This window comes from Emys orbicularis, chromosome 5 (assembly GCF_028017835.1).
Source record: "Emys orbicularis isolate rEmyOrb1 chromosome 5, rEmyOrb1.hap1, whole genome shotgun sequence".
NCBI lineage: Eukaryota > Metazoa > Chordata > Testudines > Emydidae > Emys > Emys orbicularis.
Window position 1 is genome coordinate 100,952,259 of NC_088687.1, and position 14,958 is coordinate 100,967,216.

Below are 14,958 nucleotides of genomic sequence, written 5' to 3' on the forward strand. Positions count from 1 at the left end.
ATGGTTGGCCAAGTCTTCCCCCAGCAGCATGGGGATGGGATAATTGTCATAGACTGCAAAAGTCCACATTTCTGACCAGCCCTTGTACTGGACATGCAACTTGGCTGTAGGCAAGGTTACAGACTGTGACACGAAGGGTTGAATTGTCACTGTAGCCTCCGGGTTGATGAGTTTGGGGTCCACTAGGGATTGGTGGATAGTTGACACTTGTGCCCCAGTGTCCCTCCAAGCGATAACCTTCTTTCCGCCCACTCTCAAGGTTTCCCTTCGCTCCGAGGGTATGAGAGAGGCATCTGGGTCTGGGGATCTTTGGTGTGATTGGGGTGTAATGAACTGTAATCGGTTGGGGTTCTTGGGGCAGTGAGCCTTTATATGCCCCAGTTCATTACATTTAAAACATCGCCCTGCTAAGGTATCACCGGGGCGATGTTGGTTGATGGAGATTGGTGTGGTGGGGTGAGAAGGCGTCTGGGGTTTTCCTTGGGATGTGGGTGGGGCCTTGGGTTGTCCCCGGTGATAAGGTTTTGTTTCGGCTTGCCCCTTCTGATATTCGCTCCAACTGCTACTAGCTTTTTTCTTTTTTGTCACCTCCACCCATTTGGCTCCAATCTCCCCCGCCTCGGTTACAGTTTTGGGCTTCCTATCTAGGATGTACCTTTCTATTTCCTCAGGAACACCCTCTAAAAACTGCTCCGTTTTTACTAGGGAAAGCAGATCTTCCAGAGATTTAACATTTGCTCCTGATACCCAGGCATTACAATTTTTGTCAATGTGGTAGGCATGCCGGGTAAATGACACATCTGGTTTCCACCTTAGGGCTCTGAACCGCCGACGGGCATGCTCGGGTGTTAGCCCCATTTTGAGTCTGGCCTTGTTTTTAAAAAGTTCATAACTGTTCATGTGTTCCTTAGGCATTTCAGCCGCCACCTCTGCTAAGGGTCCACTGAGCTGTGGCCTCAGCTCTACCATGTACTGGGTTGGAGTGATGCTGTATCCAAGGCAGGCCCTTTCAAAATTTTCTAAGAAGGCCTCAGTATCATCGCCTGCCTTGTAGGTGGGGAATTTCCTGGGATGGGAAGTGGTACCTGGAGAGGAGTTGCTAGGATGGTCTGATGCATCCTGCTTAGCACTTGCTACTTCCAGTTCATGCTTCCTTTCTTTTTCTCTCGCCTCCTCTTTGGCTTTTTCCAGCTCCATCTCTCTTTTGTGGGCCTCCTCTTGGGCCTCCTCTTTGGCTTTTTCCAGCTCCATCTCTCTCTTGTGGGCCTCCTCTTTGGCTTTTTCTTCTCTTTCATGGGCCTCTGTTTCAAGTTTTTTAATTTGAAGCAGTCTCTGATGTTTTCTTTCATTTTCTTCTGCTTCTAGTTTGGCCAGTTCTATTTTGTTAGCTACTTCTTTGGTAGTCATTTTCCTGTTTTCTTGTGCTGGGTCACACCCCTCTGCAGTTGACTGAAACTGGGATGTACTCAGCTCTGGCTGCTGCTGAGTTAACAGAGACTTTCTAACTAGCTATTCACGAGGATGTAAAAAGAAAAGAAAAAAATTCAGCTTGTAAATTGCCTTTACCAGTCAAAGTTTGCTTGCTTTGAACCCTTCTCTTAACAAAGGACCTTGTTAAAAAAAACTTAACACCTCTGCCTTCAGGCAAGGAGAGATAAGATATGCATCTACCTTCAGCTCTGCTTTCCAAGCAGCTAGAAGGAAAAAAAAAATCTTACTGGCTTTTGGGTTTAAAACGAATCCCACCATTGCCACCATGTCAAGGCTGTATCCCCACTTTGAACTTTAGGGTACAAATGTAGGGGCCTGCATGAGGACTTCTAAGCTTAACTACCAGCTTAGTTCTGGTCCGCTGCCACCATTCCCTACCCTGGGAAGCTTTTAGAAACCTCTCACCAATTCCCTGGTGAATACAGATCCAAACTCCTTGGATCTTAAACAAGGAGAAATTGACCCTTCCCCCCTCCTTCCTTTCACCAACTCCTGGTGAATACAGATCCAAACCCCCTTGGATCTTAAAACAAGGAGAAATCAATCAGGTTCTTAAAAAGAAGGCTTTTAATTAAAGAAAAAGGTAAAAATCATTTCTGTAAAATCAGTATGGAAAATAACTTTACAGGGTAATTAAACTTAAAGAGCTCAGAGGACCTCCCTCTGTCTTAGGTTCAAAGTACAGCAAACAAAGATAAACACTCTAGTAAAAGGTACATTTACAAGTTGAGAAAACAAAGTAAAACTAAGACGCCTTGCCTGGCTTTTTTACTTACAAGTTTGAAATATGAGAGACTTGTTTAGAAAGATGGGGAGAATCTGGATTGATGGCTGGTCCCTCTCAGTCCCAAGAGCGAACAACCCCTTAAAACAAAGAACACACACAAAAGCCTTTCCCCCCCCCCCCAAGATTTGAAAGTATCTTGTCCCCTTATTGGTCCTTTGGGTCAGGTGTCAGCCAGGTTACCCGAGCTTCTTAACCCTTTACAGGTAAAAGGATTTTGGAGTCTCTGGCCAGGAGGGATTTTAGTACTGTACACAGGAGAGCTGTTACCCTTCCCTTTATAGTTATGACAAAGGCAATGTGGAAAAGGATGCCATCTGATTCAAATGCACAGGGGACAAGAGCCAAACCTAGGGTGCTAGGAGGGAGGGCTTGGGCAGGAGATTGGGACAAAGAGCCTGGAGGTGGAAACTGGAATTGAAAACTGGCAATGACATGAGGAAGGAAACTGGGACTGGGAGACAGGGATGGGGACGGGGATTGCCCATGCAAGGAGACTAAGTCTGGAAGCTTGAAAGGGAAATGGGGGAGTCAGTGGTTGGGGGTAGTAAACTGACATTGGCTGAGGAGCTAGGGGAGGGGACAAAGACAAGGTGATTGTGACTGGGAAACAGTGTGGTGGAGGAAAGAAGGGGGGGAGGGGAGACATCTTTGACAAGAAGCTGTGTGCGGGGGGAGAACTGGGACTGGCCGGGTAAAGAGATTGGGCAAGGAGTTGGGGGTGGAGAAGGCACTGAGATTCGACAAAGAACCTGGGGAAGGAGACTAGGACTATGTCTGCACTTAAACCAATACAGTGGCACAGCTACAGCTGAGCTGCTGTAGCACTCAGTGTAGACACTACCTATGCCAATAGGAGAGGTTCTCCAGTCGGCATAGGTAATCCACCTCCCCGAGAAGCAGCTATGTCAACAGGAGAATTCTTCCATCACCCTAGCACTGTCTACAGCAGGGTGTAGGTCAGTATAGCTACGTCTCTCAGGGGGGTTGATTTTTCACATCCTGTAGTTATGCCGATGTAAGTTCCCAGTGTAGACCAGCCCTAGGACTGCGAGCCAGTGGAGACAAGCACCGTGGGGGAGGAGGGGTTGGCAACTGGAAGGGAGAGAGACAGTTGGTTTAGTTTGGTTTTTGTTTTTAATTTGGGAAATTACACACACAAAAACTATGCTAAAAGAACATTATTAAGGTTGCAAAGATAAGCACTCAAAAGTTAGGAAATACCAGAATTAAGGTTGTCTGTGCAATCTTAATTCATCCCCATGTGTGTATGCATTATGATACAATCTTTAATACATGGTCACATTCCCCCCTCCCACAAGACCCCTGTCTCCTTCAGTGCACAGGCTGGGCCTGCTCTAGAGCGTGTAGTGACCTCGGCCTCCTTTGTTGCAGAAGTTGGAAAGTGTATAGTGTCTGAGGCAGAGAACGGCAGAAAAAGAAAGGATGGTCGCACCCTTAAATCTGCTGCCCTGGAGAATTAGATTCTATTTGTGACTGTACCACAGAGTTCTTGTGTGATGCTGGGTAAGTCACTTAAACTAAACTTTTCACACATGGTCACCCTGTTCCTCATTTTCTGGGTCACTGATTGCTGAGCACCCAGAGCTGCAACTGAGGTCAACAGGAACTGTGCTTTAAACATATAAAGTGCCACATAATAAGTAATCAGGTCCGAGGTCCCAAATTGGGCATCCAATATTAGTGGATTTTTTTTTACATTAATTTCTCCGTGCCTCAGTTTGCCAGTTGTAAAATGGGGATAACATCACCTCATCATGAAGGTTTTGCAAAAATAAATTCATTAACATTTGTGAAGCACTAAGATACTATAGTGATGAACGCCAAAGAGAGAACCACAAGGAAATTAATTCTGTCTTCATAGCAGGGTGTGAACAGTGTGCAGTAAATAAAGCCTGTGGTTACACACTGAACAATGAGGAGAAAACAAAATATTGGACAGCTCCTTAAGTGAGTATAACTGATACTGCAAACACATACAGTATCTTTGGGAGCCCATATTGTATTATCACTGTGGACCAGGGATTGTGTGTAAGATTGTGTTCTACTCAGTGGTGGAGGGTTACCACAGCTCCACTAGGAACCAAAAACAGTGGGGGTGTATAAGCAGAGGGGAGGGGCACGGCCCCCTGCCTAGTTAGTAGAGTTCAGGTGGTGGTAGTCCCTTCTACTAGTTACAGTCTTCAGGATGGCGATCCTGTCTAGTGGATACAGTCCATACAGCAGCCATCCCACATAGTGGCTACACTGCAGGTGGGGTACTGGAACCAGGGCCCTCCCACTCCACTGGGTTCCGACCCAATCCGTAGCCCATCCAGCCAATGCCCATCTCTGGGGAACATCACTTTCTGGGCTTCCAGGTCTCATCCTAGCCGCTTGATGCTGTGGCTCCTCTGCTCACCCACAGACTCAGATCCAATCCTCCCTTAGAGCTCTCACGGCATGTCCTCCTCCCTGGCTTGCCAGTCCCTGACTGAGCTGCATGGCTGGTTTTTAAACCCTGTCTCCAACCCGAGCATCCTTAATCCCCTCCTGTCTGGTGAGGGATTTATACACCCTGTCACAGGGTGATTAAGGCAAATCACTTAGATTTTAAACACCTCCAGAGAGGAACAAGTCCTGAAAAGGCTTGCATGTACTGGTTCAGGCCGTATTTTCCATACAGCAACAGACAAAGAGAGGGGTTTTGGCATGAAAAGACTGCAGTTAAACTGACTCAGTCAGAGTCTTTTTTCTGATCAGGATGAATAAACAGGACCTTCTGTACAAAGGCCTCAAACATTGCAGAAGGATTGGAAAGACTTTGGCCTAATAGGGCCTCACAAGACTGATGGGTGACCTCTGGTAAGCTTTGAGCATGTGTATAGAAACATTTATTGTTTTCTGCATGTTTTCTCTGTCATGCTTTCACCTTCAGAATAAAAGGTACTTGCTTAGAAAGAACTGTGTGGTAACTTGTAAGTGCTGGCAATGCACTGTTCATAGCCACTGGAGAGAAAGCAAAGCACAAGTGCTGAACTTTAGGCAGTCTGGATTGTTGGGGATCTCACAGTGTAAGGCAGGGAACTGTGCAGCCTTAAAATTCCGGTCAGGAGGGAGAGAGACATAGGTCTCTGCCCAAGAGAGGTGATGGCTGGGAACCAGAAACCTTACAGGGGTGGCCCAGAGGGATGACAGAGAGGAAACACAGGTGCAGTTACCCTGTGACAGTGAGTACTATCCATCCTGTGCACTGAATGAGGTAGGGATGCTGTGGGGAAAAAAGTATGATTATGTAACTGGACTAGATCATAATGCACACACACAAAGGGGTCAAATTAAGGTTGCACAGGCAACTTTAATTCTGGCATTTCCTAATTTCTGAGTGCTTGACAGTGCAATGTTCTTAATAATTGATCTTTTAATGTAGCTTTTGTGTGTAATTTGTACTATAGATAACCTCAAAAAGGTGGATGTTTCCCTACCTTTTGAACCCTCTATAATCTGCTTTTTAAGAGGAGAAGTGGCTAAAAGTGTCGAATTGTTTCTTTACCACTTTTAAATAGTTTATCCTACTTATTGGTTACTAATAACAGATCAATATCCTTTGGGATCAAATACTGAGGACTGTTTGTATGTGTTCTATGCTGTGTGCCCAATCTAATATTTACACCTTTTGATGTTTGGTGGGCAGAAAAAATGAAAAAAACTTTTCACTGGAATTCCCATCATGACGACAATGAAGTAGTAGTGGCATGTGCAGCTTGGAGGAAGCTATTTTCCACGAGCCTTCCTCTATGGTACTGTGAAATTCTATTTCTCATTTCTTTTAAATGGTTTCAACTTGAAATTTTGTTTAGCTGTACATTTACAGGTACTTAATTCCCTCCCTCCCAGTTTAAATATTATTTCCACTGATGTTCTACCATAAAAACAATAAAACGGTTGAAAACAAGTTAAATTCCCCTCTTCAAAGATAAAACAGTGTGTGTAAAGATGTACTAATTCCCACATATGCATACAACTGTTACTGTGCATGTGTGTGTGACTTGATCTCTTTGTGACTCTGTAAAATGGTGAAAACACTTGATTTCTCCCACCCTTTGTCAGTCTTGGCTATTTAGAGCTATTTAAAGCCCCAAAGTAGCCATTCCAACAACATGAGATCACCAGAGCACAACAGGTGCCCATAGCCACGTCATCTGTCCTGCCCAGTTGGAAAGCAAGTAGGTGGCATAAGAGCTGCAGGGCCCTACACCACCTGATGATTGCCTTGCACTAGGGCCTTCCTCCTACAGCTGGATAAGCCAGACTTAAAGCAACACAAATCTGTCCAAATGCAGGGCAGCATCTGGCTGCACACATTATGCCATTTATTTATTTATTTCAAAGCATATACTTTCTATTTCATAACCAAAAGGAAAGCGATATTTTTCCTCTTCAATTTAGGCAAGTCGTAACCTCTCTGTATCTCAGTTCCCCATTCCTATCTCACAGGGGTGTAGTGAGAATAAATACATTAAAGACTGAAGCGCTTTGAGATCTACTGCTGAAAAACACTATATCGGAGCTTGGTATTATTATGATATCACATTTGCAGTGAACATGTAAACAACCCTGGGCTATGTTAAGCAAAGGAGGAATTTCTGATTATTTTCTTTATGATAGAATAATTTTTACAGCAAACGGGACTATAACTTCCATGACGGGTCAACTTTCCACATTCTTAGCACTAGAATTCTTGGGCTGGCAGAGATGGTTGTGCAGCATTTCCCCTTCTCATTGCTGCAGGTTGAGGGGGGGGGGGGGGGAGGGGAAATAAGAAAAGAAAAATGCTGAAAAAGAATTGAGGAAAAAGTTGACCCCAACCTTTATTTTTGTAGGGAGAAGAGACAGCATAAATTTGGGGTTTGGCTCCGAGGGTTTTATTAAGGGAGAAGGGTTGTGGAGGGTGAAGCTTTTTCTTTTTTGGACGTGTGACATAATGGGGGAGTCCACCAGCTTTTTGCCCACAATTCAAGCACAGATGATTGTGAAATTTAACTCACAGTGGTATGTACTTCAGCAGCAGATTAAAATGCAGGCTGCTGTTGGTTGCATTAGCAGGTGGTGTGGCTGTTTTGTAGCTTCAGAACACTGTTTCTGATCCACCCTGCTCACAGGAGTTGGGGTAGATGAAGAGCAGGTCCCATTTCCTTTGAGGCACCATCATCCTTTCTCTAGGAAAATACTTTCTCTTTTACAGGCTCTCATGATCAGAACACACATACATACAATCCACTGACCCCAAGAGCCTCCGATACCCACCCGCCTGCCTTTCCTGTTTCCTCCAGTGACTAATACAAATACAAAAACTGCACTACCGCGCCCAAGAAAACCACAACCCTTTCATAATGGGCAGCTCAACTCCAGCCCCTCCCACGCACTCACATACACTAGGCAAGATATATAGTAAGTGGAGAATAACAGTGTAAAATCAGTATAGAATAATTATTATGAGCATAAGGGGCAAAAGTACCTTGTACTTCCCATAAACACAACAGATAGTGTGTACTGCTTGTAATCTTATTCTGGAATGCGAGTTGAGGACTTTAAAAAAAATCCTAGTAGTATACTAAACTTATAGAGAAAGAGAGATTTGTATATTAAAAAACGCTCACCACAGAGCAGGTCTTTGGCTCTGACAAAGCCCAAAGTCACAAGAGCCCCTGATTTAGGGGAACCAGATATGTAAAGACGACACTCAGTTTTTGTTTAAACATCTTTTCTCACCTTTTCCTTGTGAAAAAAGCCTTGTAAACGAAAGCTATATCTGCACTAAAAAGCCTGAGCTGGCATAGCCCCCTAGCATAGACACAGCCTACACACCAACAGGAGTTTTGGGGGGGTTTTTGGTCAGTGAACTGGAACACCACCTCGAATGACATTAGCTATGTTGACAGAAACAGTCTTCTATCAGCATAGCCGCGACTACACTGCGGATTTTGTCACTGCACTCCTGACTGACATAGCGATGATGATATAAGTTGTAAATGCAGACATAGGATTGGTCTACACTGAAAACTTACATCAGCATAGCTACGTCCACACCCCGAGAGATGTAGCTTTGCTGACTTCCCCCCCGGTGTAGACAGCACTTCTGTCCATCTAGCTACAGCCTCAGGAGGTGGATTAACTACAAGAGAGAACCCATCCCATCACTGTAGTACGTGTCTACACTGAATCTCTACAGCAGCGCAGCTGCACTACAATAGCATTTTAAAAGTAGCCATATCCCAAGCACAACCGATCACTAGGGATAAAAAGAACAAGCAGCCAGACTCCACTATCCTAGTTGGAAGTAATGGGCTAGAGGCAGGAGGAGATAAAAATTCTCCCTCTACTATACATACACACTTAATATTGTTATTCAATAGTACCAACAGGCCCCAGCCAATAATGGGGCCTCATTGTTGCAAGTGCTACACAAATGCATAGTGGGAGATGATAAACACTGAGGAGCAGAGAGTATTTGAAAAGACCAGACAAAGGTTGGGCAGAAGTATTATTATCCTCATTTTACAGATGGGGAATTAAGGCACAGAGTACGTCTTGCCCCAGGACGTACACACATTTTGTGGCAGAACGAGCATTAGAATCCGGATCGCCCAGCTGCCAACATTAGACCATTGTTCTTTCAGAAATGTAAAATGAACCACTTAAGTTTGGGGTGTATCCAAAAGATTCATTTTGCTCATACTCCCAAATTCTTTAGGCCAGTGCTGTGCGTATAAATGCAACAATGGTGGAATTGTTTCTTGGGCCTGTGTAAAAATGCTAAGGCTGACTCCATTTGCTTTCAACATTATAGGAATCAAAAAAGAAAGAAACCAACCTCACATCCAAAAGATTACCATGACGCCAAAAGGCTACATCAATCTGCTGATTTTAATGTGATGGGTGATATTGTAAATGTGTTTAATATTTTATAGTTTTTCTAGTATTTTCCTGTGCCCAAAAGTATGCCAGGCAGCTTGGAGTATAAATAAGCAAACACAGTCCCTGCCCCAAAGGAGTTTGCAATCTAATTTTAGACCTAACACAATGAAAGAGGTAACAAAACAGCCTGGGAGGGTTGGGAGGAGGGACGGGGTACAGAGCAATATGGTGGATCTTTTTTCTCTCTTTTAACAGTATAAATAACAAGAACAACTTTAACAAAAAAAATGCTAAGGGCCAGACCTTGTGTTATATCAACTGTGACCTCTAGTGGTGGCAAAGACACACTGCTGTTTTACCAAATTCTTTGTTACAAGCAATGTTCTGCATTTTCTGTGATTTCAAAGCCACAGAATGTGCCTGCTACATAAATTGGTACCAAAGCTCCCATTTTTCCTGAACAAGCTGCCAAAACTTCCAATCCCCCTTTCAACTTCTACAATTAAATTAATGTTGTCAAGACAAACATCTGTAGCATGGAAAAATATGGGAGCTACATGACCCGAATGTAATATAAAAATAAGTAACAAAAAATGCTGACCCATTTGTATTATTCATGTTTAATTCAATAAATCCTCAGTTTTCAAAGTTGCTCATCTAGGTGGGGGAGTCTGGTTTCAAGGTACAGTTTATGTCCTAGGAAAATAGTATCCCATTTCCAATTTAGACAGAGATGAGCAGTGTTTCTTACCTCCTCCCCTATTTATACATGGCAGGATCAGGTTCATCAGATCTATGGTAGGATAGAAAAGTCAAGGTGTCACGGAGACCAACTTTCTTAGTTTATAGAGTCCTGAGGGCAGTAGCTCTCTACTGACCAACATTCCTTGCCATTTTTCTCTGTTCACCTTTTGAGCCAGGATTCCGGTTCTGCCACAGACTTTCTTTTGGTACGACAGACAATCAGTGCAATGATTACTGATAGCAGTAGAAAGGTCCAGAGGAAAAAGATTGTCAAGATTGTAAAAAAGTTGCTGCATTAAATTATTTCAAATAAAGAAGCAGTTTTAAATTAATTTATAAAGCTTCCAACATGGAATATAAGACTCTTCTCTTCATATAGAGTAGTGTGTATAGAACTTCAAGTGCCAAAACCCTTTAAAAAGGGATGTACTGTCAGCTTGCCCAGAACCCAAGGGACACCCCGATTATTATTATTTGTAATATCATAGCCCCTAGGAGCCCCAGCCATGGACCAGGACTCCATTTTGCTAAGGGCTACACAAACACAGAACAAAGAGACAGTCAATATGTACATGTACTGCTATCCTTCATTACAGGTTAATCATCTGTGCAGGTCCAAGACTGCGGAACAAACTCACACAAGAACTAAGGACTTCACAAACCTCACAATCTTCCTTTCCAAGTGCAAGGTGCACTTCTTTGACGTGCCTTCTCCAACATAAACATGAAGCAGCATGTACATATTAAAAACAACCTCCCTCCTGAAAAACCCTGCCCTACCAAAACAAATCACTACACTGCACACAACATTCTCCCCCTGGGGAGAGGATAAGAGATAATGAACCACATGCGATACATTAGTAACACTACTTAATGCACCCCTGGAAGGCACTGAGAAGCTAGTGGTGAGGGTAGTGCAAGAACTTGTATTATAGGCAGGGCCTAACCACTGTCATGTTTTTGTAGGCATCATGGAAAAGAGGAATTTTAATGAAGGATTTGAAGGAGGTAGCTTTGTAGATGTTCACAGGGAGTTCCTCCCAAGCATCAAGGGCAGCATGGGAGAAAGTATGAATGTGCTTGTTTGAAAATTTAACATGAAGGCTGGCCTCATGTGCTGATTGGAGGCAGGAGTTGACATTATGATAGTGAATTATAGGTAGGATGTGGATAGGCCATGAAGGACCTTGAAAGGGAAACAACTCATGTTTGATGTGACAGAGAAGGGGCCACCAGCAGAGGGATTCAGAGAGGGGTGCCATGGTCAAAGCGACAGGCTAGAAAAAATATCTTTGCAGCAGCATTCTGAATGGCTGTGACTGGGGCAAAACTGAATTTGTCATGGCCAGAGAGAAGGATGTTGCAGTAACTGAGATGTGACATGATGAGAGCCTGGACACACGTTTTAGCTGTGTGAATGGATAGGGGAAGCCATATCTTAAGAGATGTCATGTAGAAAAAAAAAATCTGCATGAAATTTTAAATATAGCCTGGATGTAAGGACCTAGACAGAGGTCTCTGATCAAATGACGCCCAGGTTATGGGACTGAGCATCAGGCAGGATGACAGTGTTTTACATAGTAATTGAGAAAGGAGTGGGAGGAGGACTTGCGGGGAAAAGATTAGGAGCTCTGGTTCAGACAAGTTGCGCATGAGCTGATGGCTAGATACCCACGAAGAGACAGGCATGGTTAAGGTAGGTGAATGCTTCCCCGGAGTACTGGATTCTATCCCTGCTGCTGCCACAGAGTTCTACTATATGATGCTAGTCAAGTCATTTAAAACAAACTTTTTACAGGTAGCGATTGATTGTGCGTTCATTTTCTGGGTGCTTGACATGGAGACCCTGTGTCTGATTTAGAGAAGTGCTAAGTGCTCACAGTTAGAACTGAAGTCACTGGGAGCTGTGCTTCAAACACGTTTAATACTGTATAATGCTAAGGACTCTGAAAAATCATGTCAGGCATCTCAAACAGGGCATCCAAAATTAGTGAATACTTTTGACCTTCATCTCTTTGTGCCTCAGTTCCCCATCTGTAAAATGGGAATTATCACTCCATCTCACACAGGTGGCGCGAAAATACCTTCGTTAACACTTGCAAAACACTCATACTATAGTGACAAGGGACGCAGAAAAGCCCATGAGGAAATAAATAATTCTGTCTTCAGATCAGGGTTTGACTAGTGTGCTCTAAATAAGAGCAGGGGCAACAATTGAACAATGAGAAAACTAAATATTGAACAGCTGCTCATTCAGTGAGCACCATCCGTCTTGTGCCCTGAATGAGGCAGGGGTCCTGTGGAAAAAACAATATGTGACCATGTAATTAGACACACAGAAGGAAGATGAATTAAGGTTACACTGGCAACCTTAATTCTGGCATTTCCTAACGTTTGAGTGCTTGACTTTGCAACCTTCATAATGTTCTCTTAGTGTTGGGGAGGTGTGTGTGTGTGCGCGCGCACACACATAGGTGCACTAGAAGTAAGAAACTCCTTGCACAGCAATGACAATAAACATTAGCTTTGCTCTCACCTTTTCAGCCACAGGAAGAGAGTGGCCCTGCGCTGTAATTTAGGATTCCAAACTTGATAGGCTGCCTCCTTACCTCTTGAAGTCCCTTGATCAATGTAGACTTAGGGTCAGGTCTTGTAGGTTGCTGAATGACCTTCAGCTGACTACAGGTGAAGCTGAATCAATAAAACCTCTGAGGGATTACTCAGGCTCTTGATACTCTTCTTTCTCCTCTGGGCGATAAGGACTAATTCTTTTCCTCAACAGCTGGAGCTAAATATGTGTAAGGATGAAGCATAGCCTGTCACCTGTTAGTTACCAGAGCCAACTTGCCTGTACAGAACAGGATGGCTCAGGCCAGGCCAAGGGAACAGTGCCAACCTCAGCATGTACTTCACCGTAGCATTAGCATGCACACATGCCAGCAGCTGCATCTCCTTGCCCCCTAAAGTTTGTAGAGTGGCTATAAGTATGGCAGCTGGACTCTGCTCCTAGCGCTCTCTTGACATAAGGTTGGAATCTATCTTACCCTGCGGCTGCAGAGGTGCACTGGGGGTGGGTGAGAAATGGCTCATTCTACCCTTCTCTCTCTAGTTCACTTGTGCAAAGCACAGAAGGATCTAGTCTTATTTGGCTTCTTTTCAGCTACTGAAAAAACACAAAGGAATACTGAACCAATTACCTGATTTTCAGAGATGCTGAGCACTCACTTTCCATTCACATCACTGAAAATTAGACCATGAATCTGTTACTTTGTATCCCAGAAGATGACTTCAAGAAAGAAACAAACACAAGCTTTCTTACAAAACTCCACAACTACATTTTATTTCATTTCAAACGTTGACAATGTTAGTCTCTGAAGGAAAGACTGAAGATCATGTTTGTGGTAAAATTCCTTTATTAATCTAGATTTAATTTGTAAATTCATTTTGACATAAGAAACCCTAAATGCAAATTACAAAACTGTATTCCAGTAAAAATGAGCATAATAGTTAACAATAAATGTACAACTTTATACAAATAAAATTCTTTTTTTTCATACTCTAATTTTAAAAATAGAAGTGTATATCATCTATTATACAGGTCCTAATAACTTTTACAACTGATAGCTGCAAACCTGTACTTTTATTATGTGCACTTTCATAGGTATCAGTCATTTAATCCTCATCAGAGCTTGCTCATTAGTTGAGATAGCAAGATCATTTTTTTTTTTCTTTTTAAAGAAAAATAACCTTGCTGCCACAGAACTGTGAAAAGTCAAAGTACTCTTCTTTTTCAAGGTGTTCTACTCCATCCTCTCTTCAATTCTGTGAAGAGGGCTAATTACCATTATAGAAACGTGAATTACATTTAAAGATATAAGCACTGGTAATGTAAATTCTATGTCTAATGCATCTCAGCACATTTACGACATTTGTTTAATAATACCAACACTGGGATTATTCTCTTATCCACACATGTTCTGCACATGTTTGATGAACACGTTGGATGTGAATGTGGTTAAATTCCACCTCTTCACAGTAAAACTTAATTAGAATACAAGTTCTGTAGGGCATGCAATGAATATCACTTATATACAGTGCATGATTATTAAAATGGTCTCCTTACAAGGTAGTATGGGGCATCTATAAAACTCTCAGAATGAGGACTCCTGAATTACAAAGGTTTCCAACAACTTAACCTCAAAAAGGTACCGCTATGATTGTGTTTAAGATGACCTAACTAAGCTAGGTTTAATTATTTAAAAAAATATTTAAAGTTTAAAAGAAATTGAACCACAAACTATAAAAGAAAAACAAAAGCATTAATAAAAAGGACCATCAAAGTATTTTTAAAAGTATTTTAAAAATCAGTTTTGCCTTACTATTTTTATAATCCCTGGAAATCTGAAAGATGATCTTTAATTTTTTTTTAAACAAATCTGTTCCTTTACAGAATCATGTTTTCTTTCATTGCATGGGCATGTATGGGTCTGTTATTGAGAATTGCTCATGAATGCTAAGCTGCTGACATTAACTTTTCTTTAGGAAAAAGTTTTGAAGCATTTTTTTAATCTAATAAATTGAGTGAACTTTAAGAACAAGTATTTTTAAAAGAAAGGAGTCATATTTTTGGCCTACTAACCTCTACAGTGTCCTGTTAAATAAAAGGAAAAGAAGAAACTGGTGCATACCTATTTTAACAGTCTATGTTCTTTCAGAGTGCTGGTGGTAATACTTTAAGGTTTGAAATTTTCATAGTAAAAATTATGTCACTAGTTTCTGATTAAAAAGGACACCGTAAAGGCTGGAAGTCCCAAAAAATGTTACCTACTTCAAAATATTTTAAAATACAGTTATTTAAAACAGTTCTTCCCATTATAAAATAAATTATTGGGCTCCCAAAACAAAGGCTATAAAAATGAAAAAAAAGTTTCAATGTTTCTTCTGGAAAACTAGGCAAATAATCCAAGATAGAGAAGAGGTTTTTTTGTATATCCCCCACTCCTCTTCCACTCTGGTTTTCT